The following is a 17,018-nucleotide window of genomic DNA, read 5'->3' on the forward strand; positions in this document are numbered from 1 at the left end:
AAGAGAGAGTAAAACTATAGATTTTAAGATTGTAGCTGGAGGTAATATATAAATCCAATTGATCAGTCTGGCAGAGAATTGATGCCACAATTTGTACCCAGTGGCATTTTCTCTCTCTTACTCAACTGGCTTTAGAACATTATCAGAAAGTCAATATGATACGCCAATATAGTGATATACGTTCAGTCATAAGTCCCTTGTTCAGATTAAAACTTAGGCACTCACATTGTGGATAATAATGGACAGACAGCCTGACTCCATGTAACTCTGTGTCTCTCAGAGAGAACTTGACTTAACTTTACTGCAGGTTACCATACAGTTTTTAGTGTTCCCAAGAGACAGTCAAACCAGTAACAAAGGACGTCTGTCTCTTCAGGACAAAAAAAAAAAAAAAAAAAATAGAGAGAAAGGATAATATATACCCAGAGCTGCAGTCTGACTGCAGAGCATTCTCGGGCAGCTTCCTGTCTCCAGCGGCCTTTCTTCATGTTCTGATCAAGTTACCTTTAAAATTCACTCTTGATTTCATGTTTTGATTCTCTTTCTCTTTTAATTTATTAATGTGTTTACTACCTCAGCATTATCTTTACAGCTCATTCCCTTCTAAGCTTGCTCATTCCCATAAAACTATTGAGAAAGTTTTACTGTCTTTCAATTCCTTGTATTGTAATTTAATTCTGAAGGTTATTTTATGTCACAAAGGTTTTTATTCTCTTAACAGTGCAAAGCTCTGTGAGAGGATCCCTGTACCATGTATTTTATCTTCAGCAGATATATTCAACTTTCTGGCCTGTTTCAGGCAGAGTATTTAACTAATGTTCAGTACTATTATCAGAAGTTGTGATTTCATAAAATGTTATGCAGTACATTTATCACAGCTCCCATGTCAGCTTGGTTAAGGCAACATTCTACAGCATGCGGTGCTTATCAGGTCTACAATGAAGATGGCAATTATTTCTGCAATCAATTGTTGAGGCACAACTAGTCCAGATATTTATCTGTAATCATTCATTTAGGATTTCTTTAATTTTGGACATTAGACAGGCAACATAATGCTTAATTATAGAATAAAAATTTTATTCAGTTTACTGTGTAGTTAAGTTTTGCATAGTGACTCATTTGTACATTTCATTTTAGAACATGTGCTGAATGCCTTTTATGTAATCAGGCTCTTGCACTGTGTGCTAGAATGCAGCTGGGGAATGAAGACACATGGGATGTATGCCCACGTGTGGAAAACACTTAGTTCGCAAACATAAATAAATGAAGATGAATGTTGTGGAGAATGGTAAGTGGGGATAAATGTATGGACTGGGATAGGGTAGAAAACAGAGTGGTCATGAAAGACATCCCTGAAAAAGTGATATTTGAGTGGAGACACAAAGGAAGTAAAGATGTGAACTGTGTGGACACGTGGGAAAATGGCATTCCAGACAGAAAGAAAACCATCTACAGGTCCTGGAAGTTGGGGCACGGTGCAGGTTCAAGGAAGAGCAGGGAAACTCGTGCATCAGGAACAGAGGGGAAAGACGGGTGCATCTTTAGGTTCGACTCACCTGAGCTGTGGATTCTTGTGTAGATGATTCATTAAGAAGCTGATAAGGAGGAGGGGGAAGCAGAAAACCTAAACAAAAGTGCAAGTTCAGGTGAAATCAACGCCTCATCCTAATTCTTTGGGTGTTCTGTAATATAAATTACATTGCAAAGTCTGTACCGCTTTAAGGTAAGAGAGCTGGGCTTTCACACTTCAGTGTCAGGCGCTGGCACTTCTGAACACAAGATAGTCCTCTGAAGAAGGTCCTACGTGCAAAGCACACGGAAGCTGTGAGAATGGGTACGTAGAACCCGAAATAATTTCCCAGGAGATAAGAGAGAACAGGGAATGAGAATACCAGTGCTCATTAATATTCAGCCTCCCTTGCATTTAGATGTAGCCAATATATTTATGTTGTAAGTAGACTCCTTTGGTTACAATGAAAATAAAAGACCACAGGAGAATAAGTGATAAATCAACCAGACCAGTTAGGATGCTGTTGCAATATTCTTGGAAAGAAAAACTGGTAAGACTAGAACGGTGAGATATGAAAACAGAGCTAGCCTTTTCGCAACAGGTTGCTGGCAGAGGGCAAGTGTCTTGAAAACTGCCTCTAAAGATGCTACATGGCGCCACTTTCTTCCTCCGCCTTTCTCTTCCTCAGCTGTCGCCTCCCAACTCTCGTCAGCCTCCGGCCCGCCGTCTCCTTAACACTGAACACCCTGCCTTCAATTAAGTTGCAGAGTTCTGGTGGAGAGATATTTGAAGATGATGTGGGAATTGTCGAGCAATCTGTGACTATCAAGACCATGTTGGAAGATTTGGGAATGCATGATGAGGGAGATGATGACCCGGTTCCTCTACCGAATGCTAATGCAGCAATATTTTAAAAAGTCATTCAGTGGCGCACCCACCACAAGGATGACCCTCCTCCTCCCGAAGATGATGAGGACAAAGAAAAGTGAACAGACGATATCTCTGTTTGGGACCAAGAATTCCTGAAAGTTGACCAAGGAACACTTTTTGAACTCATTCTGGCTGCAAACTACTTAGACGTCAAAGGTTTGCTTGATGTTACTTGCAAGAGTGTTGCCAATATGGTCAAGAGGAAAACTCCTGCGGAGATTCGCAAGACCTTCAATATCAAAAATGACCTTCCTGGGCCCTGTGCGGTGGCTCACGCTTGTAATCCCAGCACTTTGGGAGGCCGAGGAGGGCAGATCACGAGGTCAGAAGATCGAGACCATCCTGGCTAACAAGGTGAAACCCCGTCTCTACTAAAAAATACAAAAAACTAGCCGGGCGCCGCGGTGGGCGCCTGTAGTCCCAGCTACTCCGGAGGCTGAGGCAGCAGAATGGCGTGAACCCGGGAGGCGGAGCTTGCAGTGAGCTGAGATCCGGCCACTGCACTCCAGCCTGGGCGACAGAGCAAGACTCCGTCCAAAAAAAAAAAAAATTACTTTACTGAAGATGGGGGAGCCCAGGTACGCAAAGAGAACCAGCGATGTGAAGAGAAGTGGAATGTTATGCCTGACTCTGTAACACTGTAAGGATTTTTCCAAATACTAGTTGCCCTGCTCTGTTGATAATTGTTAATATTAGACAAACAGTAGACAAATGCAGCCGCAAGTCAATTGTATTAGCAGAATATTGTCCTCATTGCATGTGTAGTTTGAGTACAGGTTCCAAACCTATGGCTGAGTTTCTTCTAGTAGGATCAAAAGTTTCTTTTTCCTTTGCTCTGAATAAAACTGAACCGTAGGTTCTCTATAGGTGGAATTTGGCCTTTCCCTCTTTTTTTTGTAAAGCAATGTCTGCCTAGTTTATTGTCCAGTTACCTTAGTGACATTTGAAAAGTTGGCACTATAAATAAATCAATTTGCAAAAAAAATTTTTCTGTACTAGAATTAACAAAATGTTATCTTTATTCGTGAGTTGAAAACTGGAAAAAGGCTTCTTGAAGTAAATGTTCTGAGTGGAGTTACTAGAATGTCTTCCAGCGTCCTGCAGTCAAGGAGTACCACTGTACTGATTAATCTGTTTGTAGCAGGGCTCCCTTCATTGCATCTGAGGACTTGTTTTGTTTTTCTTTGATTTTATTTTGAATCCTCTTAGCTTTCAATATATTGCCTAGAGACTCAGTTACTACCCAGTTCACTGGTTTTTGGGAGAAATGTAACTGGACAGTTTGTTAGCTTTTCAATTAAAAAGACACTTAACCCATGAGAAAAAAAGAGAGAGAGAGGAGAGAAAACTACCTCTAAAAGCCAAAATGGGAAAGGAAAAGACTAATATCAACGTTGTCATAATTGGACACTTAGGTTCAGGCAAGTCCACCACTTCTGGCCATCTGATCTACAAATGCATTGGCATCGACAAAAGAACCATTCAAAAATTTGAGAAAGAGGCTGCTGAGATGGGAAAGGGCTCCTTCAAGTAGGCCTGGGTCTTAGATAAACTGAAAGTGGAGCGTGAACGTGGTATCACCATTGGTATCTCCCTGTAGAAATTTGAGACCAGTAAGTACTACACGAGTATCACTGATGGCCCAGAACACAGAGACGTCATCAAAAACATGATTACAGGGACATCTCAGGCTGACTGTGCTGTCCTGATTGTTGCTGCAGGTGTTGGTGAATTTGAAGCTGGTATCTCCAAGAAGGACAGACCTAGGAGCATGCCCTTCTGGCTTACACACTGGGGGTGAAACAACTCATTGTTAGTGTTAACAAAATGGATTCCACTGAGCCACCCTACAGCCAGAAGAGATATGAGGAAATCGTTAAGGAAGTCAGCACTTAATGTTATGAAAATTGGCTGCAACCTTGACACAGTAGCATTTGTGCCGATTTCTGGTTGGAATGGTGACAACATGCTGGAGCCAAGTGCTAACATGCCTTGGTTCAAGAGATGGAAAGCCACCCATAAGAATGGCAATACCAGTGGAACTGCATCCTACCACCAACTCATCGAACTACCAAGCCCCTTCGCCTGCCTCTCCAGGATGTCTACAAAAAGTGGTGGTATTGGTACTGTTTCTGTTGGCTGAGTGGAGACTGGTGTTCTCAAACCCGGTATGGTGCTCCAGTCAATGTGACAACTGAAGTAGTCTGTTGAAATACACCATGAAGCTCTGAGTGAAGCTCTTCCTGGGGACATTGTGAGCTTCAATGTCAAGAATGTGTCTGTCAAGAATGTTCATCATGGCAACGATGCTGGTGACAGCAAAAATGACCCACCAATGGAAGCAGCTGGCTTCACTGCTCAGGTGATTATCCTGAACCATCCAGGCCAAATAAGTGCTGGCTATGCCCCTGTACTGGATTGCCACACGGCTCACACTGCATGCAAGTTTGCTGAGCTGAAGGAAAAGATTGGTTGCCGTTCTGGTAAATAGCTGGAAGATGGCCCTAAATTCTTGAAGTCTGGTGATGCTGCCATAGTTTATATGGTTCCTGGCAAGCCCACGTGTGTAGAGAGCTTCTCAGACTATCCACCTCTGGGTCACTTTGCTGTTGGTCATATGAGACAGACAGTTGCCATGGGTATCATGAAAGCAGTGAACAAGAAGGCTGCTGGAGCTGGCAAGGTCACCAAGTCTGCCCAGAAAGCTCAGAAGGCTAGTGAATATGATCCCTAGTACCTGCCACCCCAGTTTTAATCAGTGGTGAAAGAACTATCTCAGAACTTTTTGTTTCCGTATTTAAGTTTAATAGTAAAAGAATGGTTAATGATTACAATGCATCGTAAAACCTTCAGAAGGAGAGCAGAATGTTTTGTGGACCATGTGTGTATGTGTGTGTGTGTGTGTGTGTGTGTGTGGCAGTTTTAAGTTATTAGTTTTTAAAATCAGTACTTTTTTTTTTTTTTTTTTTTTTTTTTTTTTTGAGACAGAGTCTCACTCTGTTGCCCAGGCTGGAGTGTAACAGCGTGATCTCAGCTCACTGCATCCTCCACCTCCCAGGTTCAAGTGATTCTTCCACCTCAGCCTCCTGAGTAGCTGGGATTACAGGTACCTGCTGTCATGCCCAGCTAATTTTTGTATTTTTGTAGAGATGGAGTTTCATCATGTTGCCAAGGCTGATCTTGAACTCCTGACCTCAGGTGATCTGCCCGCCTCGGCCTCCCAAATTGCCAGGATTACAGGCATGAGCCACCATGCCCGGCCTAAAATCAGTAGTTTTTAAATGGAAACAACTTGACCAAAAATCTGTCACAGAATTTTGAGACCCAGTAGAACAAACTTTAATAAGAGAAAAAAAAAAGAAATCAGAACTAACAAGATTTGCTTATAGACTTCAAAATTAATTTTCTATTTTTAATCAGTCTGTTTCTTTCTCTCTCTCTCTCCTCTGACTCCCTCTCTCACCATATTTCTACTAATCCTTTCTTGGTATAAAGGGTAATTGTTCAAATTAGGTCAATTTTTACTATTATCTGTCTGTAATATCTCAACACTCATATTTTATTTGAGAAGTTATTAACTATTTGAAAGATACTGATTGCCTGTAATGCATTCAGCTATCTGCTTACTACCAAATATTATCTTTACTCTTACTTGTCCCAGTTTACTCTTGATTTCTTTCTTATCCCTCCCTTTGCTGTTAATATTTTCTACATATGCCAAGATGGTGAAATTTTTAAATGTTTCTTCTTTTTAAGGAAAATTGACTTCTGTCTTGGGTCCAAACAAACAAACAAAAAAATACCTTCTTCAGTAATTAAGTGTTCACTACAGTCCAATACAAGACAGAGAACAATTACTTAAACAAGAAAATATATGCCTACATCAACATATAAACAGAATAAATAGGAAAATAGATGGTAAATATTTATTCTGCTCATCTATATCAAGAATAATCAAAATAATCATTATCATTATGATTTCTGTTGAGTCTCTAATGAGGCAATGAACTGTGTCTTTCGTTGCCTTAATGTAAAGGTTTTAATTATCTTATTGGAATAGTAGAAGATAAATCTTCTTTAATTTGGTTTTCCATTTTTCCACTTTGATTGCCTATTAGAAAATAAATGTGAAGATAAAATACGTGTACACATGTGAGATCACTACCCATTAAGCATGCAGCAGATGACGTCTGACTTTTAGCCAAGAATATTCTGTGCAAAATTCTCAATGTTTCAGATTTCTTACATATGGAATATTAAATATCACAGTTTACCTTTATAAATTGTCTTAAAAGAACAATTGGTAGTTGGAACGGGTTGCAAGAAACAAGAAAGTAACTTTTCCAACCCCCAAAGCACACCTGATACTATAACCATCTCCTTTCAGAAATTTGCAGCGCTATTGTGTAAGATTTGCTGAGTCTCTCTAAACATCTCTATCTCTCTGTCTCCTCATCTTTAAAGATATTCACAGTAGCAAAAACATTAAGGAGAGTTCTTATTCCTAAAAATTATCCAATTTTTCACCATTATAGAAATACTATTTCCTTCTTTCAAAAGGCATTAAAATTGTTAAAAGTTATTGCAATTTTAAGAAACTATCTCTCACCATCCCAAATCCAAAGTCAATTACATATAGTGCAAGGGTGTGTATTAGATTGCTTTGAGTTACATCAACGTTTAAATTATCTTCTCAAAAATATTTTAGTCCTATTATCTTCATTTTATACTTAGAAATGTATTGTGTTGAATAAATAATATTTGGTAATAAAACACATCTACTTTCATACATCTAAATAAACAAGGAGTTTGGCATAAGAATTAAAGAGTTTAAAATGCACATATATTTCCATGTTTGTACATAAGTACTTAATGAGGATCTTTCTAATAATTGCTTAACAGAAACATAGTTCCTCTATATTAGGAAAAATATTACCTTATTGGAGATGTGTATTCTTGTCTACCTCATTGCATTTAAGAGTAGAACTATGTATGCTGAGTTGAGTTGATATCTCAAATGAAACAAAATGAAAAAGAAACAGTGTTTTAGTATAGTGTAGAAATATGTAAATTTCTTTTTCTGAAAAAGGAACAACTAAGACAGAAACAGAAAACCAAATACCGCGTAATTTTACTTATAAGTGGAAGTGAAATGATGAGAACATATGGACACAGAGAGGGGAATAACACATAGTAGAGCCTTTCAGAAGGTGGAGGGTGGGAGGAGGGAGAATCAGGAAAAATAACTAATGGCTACTAGTTATTAGATAGAATGTATCTCTCAAAAGGCAGAGTGAAAAAAGAGGTAGAGTGGCTTAACTCACAGCCGTGTTATCCTTACATGTGGTTCCATTATACATTATAGAGGCCTTAAACGTTACATACAAATTTCCTGTTTGCTATGTGCCTCCCCTACCAAAGTATGAAGGACTTGAGATCCAAAATTTATTTTTATATGTGTTTTCCAATACATAATACAGTCACTAGTGCATAGTTGACACTCAACTAATATTTGTTAACTGAATAATAACATTCTAAAGAAAATAGCCTAAAAGACAGAAAAACTGTAGCAAATAATATATAATAAAAAATTTATTATCAATATGGTAATAAATATTTTCTTAAAAAGAAGGACATACGTGAAATACAGCATCACTGAGAGTAAAGAATCTTCGAGGTCACTAAAAAATGTGTTGTCAGTTTCTCTTAAGAAAAGCAAAAATAGCTTACTACTGGTAAATATTTTATAGTTTTCTACAGTTAATTTATGTTTTAGTTTTGCTACTGGGATCAATTTATTCTGCAGAGTTAATGATTAAGTAAATTTTACAAGATTTAGAATATTGCTACTACTAGAATTTTTCCTTTATGTTTGACATAAAGAAAAGGGCATTGCCCTCAGAATGTAACTGATACTTTTGATAGTACTAGTGGTCTAGTTTTATCTCCTGTTATTCTATTTCTTTATCTGCATGCTGTCACATACAAATAAAGTTTCTAGGGCCAGGGACACAGACTTGAAAAACTTGGATGGGGAGAGTAGTCAAAAAAGTTTGAAGAATAAAGTACATTCTTAATAGGGCAAGTTGAGATGGCTCCATAGTTTCATACATGGATAGATTGGGGCCAACATAATGGTAGCTGAAATCTGTACAACTATTGAAGAAAAAGAAATGACATATAGTACCAAAATAAGGACGGTTTTATTCTTCAATGAGGGTGAGAGTACAGAAAAAAAAAAAAAATGAATTCCCTTTGGAGATAAACCTTGTGTAACAAATACATATATGATGGTTTGACTGTATTTTAGTTTGAATTCCCCTGAAAGCAGAGTCTGATTTATTTCCAGATAGCATTTAGAAGGTAACAGTAAAGAGCAGGAGCGAGAGTCAAAAGAGAGATGAGAATAAAGGAAGGAAGAAAAGTTCATCAAGTTGACCAGTGTGGACAACTGGTGATTGAGCTCAGTCTAAGAAGAATATAGCATGCCTTTTAGAATTGTCCACCCAAAGGACAGGAGGCAGAGCTCAAGTTCAGCACTGGTTGAGGGCCATCCCATCAATTCCCCCACACCTATAAGCTATTGAAGTGTGTGTAAAAAGACTTCAGTGCAGAAAGCTAAGATGCCAACAGTTGAGGACAAACATTGTTAGTGAAAAGTGAGTAGAACCTGCACAAAAGTCTCCAGGGTTGCCTGATAGTGGGTCAGAGCATCAGATACATCAGACACCAACAGTGATGCCAAGCGCTCAGGGCTGATGGATGAATGGAATCCAGGATGCTTTAGTTTGTAGTTCAACTTCTCAGAATCTCTGATGAATTTCTTATTATATCCCCTGAGACTGTACACACGTAACTGTCTGAGGGCAGATGCATGAATATGACAACCCATTTGTTTCTGTATAGATTCTATCAGAGGTTAAAAATAGACAAATGGTTGCTTTGTGCAAATTACTCAGTTAATGTTTCATTCCAAGTTAATCTTAAAGGGAGGTTTGCCTATTTTTGAAGGGTGTTTTCTTAAATACTCATATCTCAAGTTTTCTAAGTGTAAGGTCTGTGAATAAAGCTGCTGACATTTTGTGAGAGGTAAATGACTGACTCCTCAACATTTTATAAAGCAACTATTTTCACCATCTTTTTGATATATTACTATTTAACTATAAGATTGAAATCTCAGAATAATCTCACGCCTGGGAGATTCCCATAAGAAGTTATATATTCTCTGAGTCTCTAGTAGGCTACCTTGACCTTTCATGTTTTAAACTGCAGCCCTTTTCCATCATTAGATTTTAAAGTTTTCAAAAATCTAGGGAGAAAGGGTTTTATTTCTCATCCTCCCTTACATTGCCTCTGGGCTGGGGAAGAAAGTAGGTAAAACAAAAGATTTTTGTTTGCCTTGAATCCAAAAGAAGTTCAAATGGAAGCCTCAAGTGCAATGACCTTAATGACTATTGCTCTTTTATCATAACGGTATGCTTAATAGTTCATAGAATATTCAGTTCAGCAGGGCACAATTTGAAACTTCAGACAGAGGACATATCTCTGTAGGGAAACTTACCTTTCCAGTGGGGGTAATTCCTTTATGTCTAAGGTTTCAGCAGATTGCAAGGGGGAAAAGCAGTGTTTGAGGATATCTTCAAGATGACCTAACTAATGATATATAATGAAATAAAGTCTACATCCTCTAATTTGTCCATATCAACCTGAATCAAACTGGGGTAACTGACAATTCAATTTTTTCATGAATTAATTTGCCCATGTCATTGCAAACCTGGTTAGCAAACACATTGAAATACCAATAAGACAATATCAATATAACATTTTAGACAAATTGAAGCAGTAAATACTATGATATTATATGAGCACAATATTGTATGTGTGTTTGTAGGCCCTTGCAAACATACATGAATGTGTGTGTGTGTGTGTGTACACACAAAGCCAAGTTATACCATCTAGCAAGAACTCATTGGTAAGTATTTAGGAATTTGGCAATGTGGTTATTAAACTCAGATACAATTAAAAATGAAACCATACAAGTTTTTAATTAAATAAATTAAAAACAAAGTAATTGCAAGTACTCAAAATGACTTCTTAATTGTTTTACTGCATTTTACGATTATCTATGCTCTTGATTTTTTTTATATTTGTTTATTGCATTATAGGAATACTATGGAGTAGTAAGGCATACGTCTTTCTAACTCCATTTTCAGTATAGTTGAGTTGATAGCTTGAAACTGAACAGAATACAAATATATCATGGAAACAGGCAAATGCTAAACTAGGGGAATAGTTTTGTTGACGGACTAAACTTAAAATATTGGGGAAAATGTGAATAATATAGAGTAAATTTAAAAGTGTGTTGTGGATATAGCCATTCCATTATCAACAACACAAAAAACTGAGTAAATATTCTTCCAGCATTTGAAATTGTTATCTGATTCAGCAAAGAAATTGTTGACATCATTGACAAAAGTGTAGTTTTGACATATGCCTTTATTAATTAATGTTTGTCTTATTCATGAATGTAAACAACAACATTAGTCAACATTTATCAGTTGTAATTATAGGCTGGTTAGTCATATGAAAGTTCAGCAAAAATGATGAAAACATTCTATAAGAATTAATTTTCTATATGGAATTTAAGGCAGATATATTGTGTATATACATTGCTATTTATAATTTCTTAATATTACTAACATTTGTAATAAAGCATATACATAAATGTATATAGGTATATTTAAGCACATGTGTGTATAGCATGACATATATATAAAACAGAGATATTTATATATAGATATATTTTTATAGTAATAATTGTAGATATAATATGGTTTTTTTGAAAATCTTGTCATTAAATATTTACTAGAATGGATTACACACCTAGGTAGTTTAATAACGAAAAGCTTTATACAGGTTACACATTTGTTAAAAGTAACCAGTTCACTCAGAACTTTGGAAAACTTTTCTCCTTTACACGTTAGAATTAAGACAAAATAAAAATATGAATCACATTTTTAGCAAAATTTTATTGAGATAAAACTTATAATTTAAGCCATACACAGAATAATCTTAAATGCAAGATTTGTGGTATCCATACCAATGTAACACAAATAATTATTCACTTGAAAAGAACTACTTTTGCAGAATCCAAAATTTCCAGATAATGTAGGAATTATACTTATTTCAAAATATTTTAATGTTAGAAAGTATGGCAATGTGAATTAAAAATACCACAAAAAGAATATAAAGTTTTAAATAAATAATTGAATAGTAATACTATCTGAGAGGTAAAGCATATTTTTGTAATGAGCTATGCCAATTATATATAACGCAAGTTCTTTACTTTGTTTCAAAATACACAGAAAAGTGTAACAACTACTTTTAATATACTATTCACTTGGCAATAGGACTTGAGCTCTTTAAAATTTACTAGGAAAAAATCTAAATTTATGGTAAACTAACAGCTTCTAACACATTTTCTAGCACATTTCATTTATAAATACCTACACATTATAATACGATTAAGTCCTTTATTATAATGGGTCTCTTAATAGTTCGTCCATAATAAATCTTCCAAGCTAGACATTTTGATCTGAGTATTTATAGGACGAACATCTTTCTACTACCAACTTAAACTTCTTTACTTCCTTAAAACCTAGAGAAAAACCTGTGATCTTCTTGCTCTTATTCTGGAATAAGCCTGGACCAGTCTCCAGTCCGGGTTTATATTGTCGTTCCAGGCACGTTTGTAGGTATGTTGAATATACACTCGTGTAGGGGGAAAGTGGAAGTTCCCCCTTGACCCTCCAAAGTTTCCCTGAAAACTCAAGTTGCAAAAGGCAGATTAATTGGAGAAAAGGCATATGAATTTATTCAATTTGCATGCACGGGAGCCTTCAGAACGAAGATTCAAAGATATAGGGGAAATTGTTCATTTGTATGCTTAGGTTCAACAAAGTGTGAGCAGTCACGTAGAAAGATGATTGGAATAAAAGGGTGTGGTCTAATGCAATAGACGGAGGGGAGAAACCCCATGAGACCTGTCTGTCTAGATTCCTCCTGACCTGTCTGTGCAGCATTTCTTTCTTCTGGATATGAGGCAGGACCCTCTCCAGAATGGGTTTTTTTGACCTACAGTCAAACAAAGTTGGTCAGATAAGTTTTAATGGCCTGTTTTTACATAGAAAGGTGGAGGAAAAAAATAGAAAATAAAAATGTTACGGTTTTAGGATTTATGGCTGGCTTTGGGGAAAATGAGTTCTGGTTTCTATGACCTGTATTGGGCAAGAAAGATTCCAGCTTCTACGATTAGCCTTGAGAAGGAATGTGACAGAGACAGTGGGACAGGAGAAGGTCACAGAAAAACTTCCGCTTTTGAGTCCTTCATTTGGTATATTGTTTTCTGAGCCCCAACACTTGTATCAGTTTATTGCATCATTGTCTTAACTACACTTTTAGTATGTGAATACTGCAAACACAGGGCTTATGTATAAGAATTTTTAAAGTAATGATATACTTCAGACGTGTAAAGAATATTATATGCACTCCTGTATCTATGACACAAATAATTTTCTTTTGCTTCATTCCACTGTCTCTGCTTTCCTTCGTTTCTTCCTTCCATAACGAAGCACAATAGATCAAATTAAAACATACATTTATTCCCTGCTCTCTGATTTCCCACTGTTTCTCTTGGGCAGAAGCCATCATCTTAACTTATTTTTTCATATTTTTACTATATATGCTTTAAAATTACCTAAAGATTATTTGCTTAGGATTTTTTCAATAAGTATCTATCTTGTTGATTAATGTAAATCTACTTCATTTTTGTTAAGTGTATTGTATTCAGCTGTGTGAATATGTGATTTTTCTATGATTCTACATTAAGTCAGTTTCATGATTTCACCATTAAAACCAACAAACATTCTTTTATATAGCAAGATCTTTTCCTAGATTATATATCTAGCAATGTGCTTCCTGAGTTTTAGGTTTTTATACATTTTTAGCGTAATGGATCTCTATAGATTTTTAACAATTTACTTACTCAGAACATTTCCATTTCTTCATATCCCTTTGGACTGTTGACATCAGGAGACTTTCAAATTTGCTAACTCAATGGGTGTTAAAAGTCTTCATTATTGTTTCAATTTGTATTTTTAAGTTCTAATAAATTTGTAATTATCTCCACATATTTATAGACCATACATGTTTACCTTTGATGAATTGCCAAGTCAAATCATTTTCTCATTTGGCTGTTGTTTGCTTTGATTTTACTAATGGTGTATCCTGAGTACTATTCCTCTGTGGATTATATGCTTTATTAATGAACTCAGTGTATGGTAAATTTTTACATATTCTCATATGCTTGTCATTCAAAAATTTAAAATTTATATAATCAATTTTTCTTTTATGGATTTTTTTAAATGAGCAATCCTATCCCATAAAAATAATTTTCTTAATTTCATTTATTCTTTTTCCTGTTTTCCACATCTATCTTTAATTTACTTGTAATTTATTTCTAAATAGTTTTAATTAGAACTGTTTGTAATATTACTATTTGTAACTATTTGTGATAATAATCTAATTTATTTATTCGTTTGTTTACTTTTCATAGATACAACAATTTCAATTTATTTATAAGTCTATGTTTTTTCCTGAATGAGTATTTAAGGGCTTACAAAATGTCTGTGTTTTTCTTTCTCATTTTTTATACCACTCTATAACTTACACCAGTTTCTGTATAGTATTTATGCGACTCTCTTCCAGAATTTTCTATCATGTTCCATAGTTTTACCTGTTCTGACTCAGTATTAATCACCTCTAATTTCTTTAGAATTACAATAACTTTCAATATCTATTGAACATTTCTTCCCATCTCATTCTTGTTTTTCAAAATATTCTTTATTATTCTTGGTCAAATGTTCAGCTTACGTGGATTTTAGTCAATTTTTATGTTTTACAGAGAGTCCTAGTGGCATTTTGATGGAATTTTTCTTGTATTTACAGATTATTTTTGTGAGAATTGATGTTTTCTAATGCTAAGCACTCCATATATGACCACAGTATAACCCTCCGTTTATTTAGGTGTTGTTAATAATACTGAATAAAATTTTGTAGTTTTATCCATATAATTTTGAACTTATTTTTCAGATTTATTCTTAGATAACATCATTTTTATTCTTTGGATGGTTTAAAAAGTAATTATTGTACTTGCTACTTTATATTTGCTTTCTGCATGGCAACATTATTGATGATATACATAACCTTGATGATCAGGCTATACACCTCTTAGTATATTAGTGGTATTTGAAGGAAAGTCAACCACTTCAGTGGGAGTGCCAAGAAAAAGATGTTAATGGGGAGTCACATTTTTCATTGTATAGTTTCTGTAATGGAACTGTGTTATGTTAATATTGCATTTACAATCTTGCTGAACTCTCTTACTAGTTCTCATTATGTCCTTAGGTTTTCTTCAGTTTTCCACAGAAACAACTTTATTCTCTTTGGTAAATAACTATTTTTCTTCCTTTTTAATTATTATGCTTTATTTTAGTTTCTTGTCTTATAGAATTGATCTTCCATTAAATATAAAAGAATGCTATATTTTCATCCTTTTATTTATCTAATCTTTACTTTTCAGACCACTGATTACAAAATTCGCTTTTTCAATATACAAGGACTACGGTATGTCATAACAGCCTTAAAAGTAAGCAGGTGTGAAAAAGAAATGCTTCCTCCTTCTGTAAGCTTCCTACACACACAAAAAAAGCATTTAGTATATTTAACTTGATATCAATTAAGGTTAGTCTGCTAATAATTGCCAAGTATCAATTCATTTCTTGGCTATACATTGCTCTAAATTTCCTGATAGATTCTTTTTATTTTACTTGTTACATTTTTCTTGTCAATCCCACTGTGGTGGCTGACTTTCCTTCATATACCACTAAAACCTAAGAGACATATAGCCTGATCATCGAGTTTGTACTGATCTTCCAAAGGTACCTGTTAGGGAATACCACTGTTTCTGCTATCTACAATGTAAACCAGGTATCGGTGAAAGTAGCAACTATCACTTGCGCTAACTTATTTGTTTGTTACTGCATATAGTGATTGACTTCTTTGAGCCTTGTTAGTGAGCCGTGCACTGCCCACAATATGCTGCTATTAACAAATCAGAGTTATAATGAAATAATATTTTTATTTAACATGTTGCAGTTTAATAGGTGATTCAATTAATTCAATCAAGGCTGAGTATATCTAAATAATCTTTTGCTGTTATCCACAGAATTAAAGAAATAACTCAAACCTTTTTGCCATTTACTTGACACCATATTGGATAAAGATTACATACTTTCATTATATCAATATAAATGAATGGGATTTGGATCGTAATCTTAAAAGACACAATCCCAAACACCATAATCCTGAATGTTGAAATCTCAAAAGGTCGAAATCCCCAACAATCAAAATCCCTAAAGTTTAAAGTTCCTAACATCTAAAATCTCAAAAATTACAATCCCAAAAGATTAAAATCCCAAATGTTGAAATCCTGAAAGCTGAATTGCAGGAAAAGGGTTAGGATGGTTAAGGTTGTATTCAGGTTAGTTGCATCATGTTAGGCGCAACTATTAAATTATTATTGTCTTTATTTGTTTTTGTTTTTAATGTTTCATTTTTTATTTCAATAGCTTTTGTGGTACAAATGGTTTTTGATTGCTTAAATAAATTGTATAGTGGAGAGGTCTGAGATTTTAATGCCCCCATCACCTGAGTACTAGTATACATTTTACTCAGTATGTAGTTTTTTAATCCTTTATCCTCTTCTCCCCTCCCCACCTACTGATTCTCCAGTGTCCATTGTACCACTCTGTATGCCTTTACATACTCAAGGCTTAGCTCCCTCTTCTAAGTGAGAACGTACAGTATTTGGTTTTCTGATCATGAGTTATTCCACTTAGAATAATGGCCTCCAGCTCCATCCAAGTTGATGCAAAAGACATTATTTCATTCTTTGTTATGGCTGATTAGTATTCCATTGTATGTATGTGTCTCTGTGTGTGCATGTCTGTGTATGTGTATATATACACACATTTTCTTTATCCACCCATCAGCTTATGGGCACTTAGACTGTTTTCATTTCTTTGCAATTGTGAATTGTGTTGCAATAAACATATGTATGCAGGTGTCTTTTTTATATAATTTCCTTTCCTTTGAAGAGATACCCAAGAGTGGGATTGCTGAATTGAATGCTAGATCTACTTTTAGTTCTTTGAGAAATTGTTTTCCGTAGATGTACTAATTTACAATCCCAGCAGCAGTGTATAAGTGTTCTCTTTTCACCATACACATGTCAAGATCTATTGGTTTTGGACTTTTTGATGGTGGCTATTCTGGCAAGGTTAAGGTGGTATTAGAGCTATTTATGACAGACCTACAGCCAATATCATACTGAACGGGCAAAAACTGGAAGCATTCTCTTTGAAAATCGGCACAAGACAAGGATTCCCTTTCTCACCACTCCTATTCAACATAGTATTGGAAGCTCTGGTCAGTACAATCAGGCAAGAGAAAGAAATAA

At 35.4% G+C, this 17,018-nt stretch overlaps 2 pseudogenes across 1 annotated transcript; both read left to right on the plus strand.

The window, feature by feature from the left end:
* Window positions 1-2,060: 2,060 nt before the first annotated feature.
* Window positions 2,061-3,668, plus strand: LOC101025664 (annotated as a pseudogene).
* Window positions 3,002-5,350, plus strand: LOC101026011 (annotated as a pseudogene). The gene has a single exon (XR_002515570.2). The product of XR_002515570.2 is annotated as an elongation factor 1-alpha 1 pseudogene (transcript).
* Window positions 5,351-17,018: the final 11,668 nt, after the last annotated feature.

The sequence above is a fragment of the Papio anubis genome, chromosome 9 (genome assembly GCF_008728515.1).
Source record: "Papio anubis isolate 15944 chromosome 9, Panubis1.0, whole genome shotgun sequence".
Lineage (NCBI taxonomy): Eukaryota > Metazoa > Chordata > Mammalia > Primates > Cercopithecidae > Papio > Papio anubis.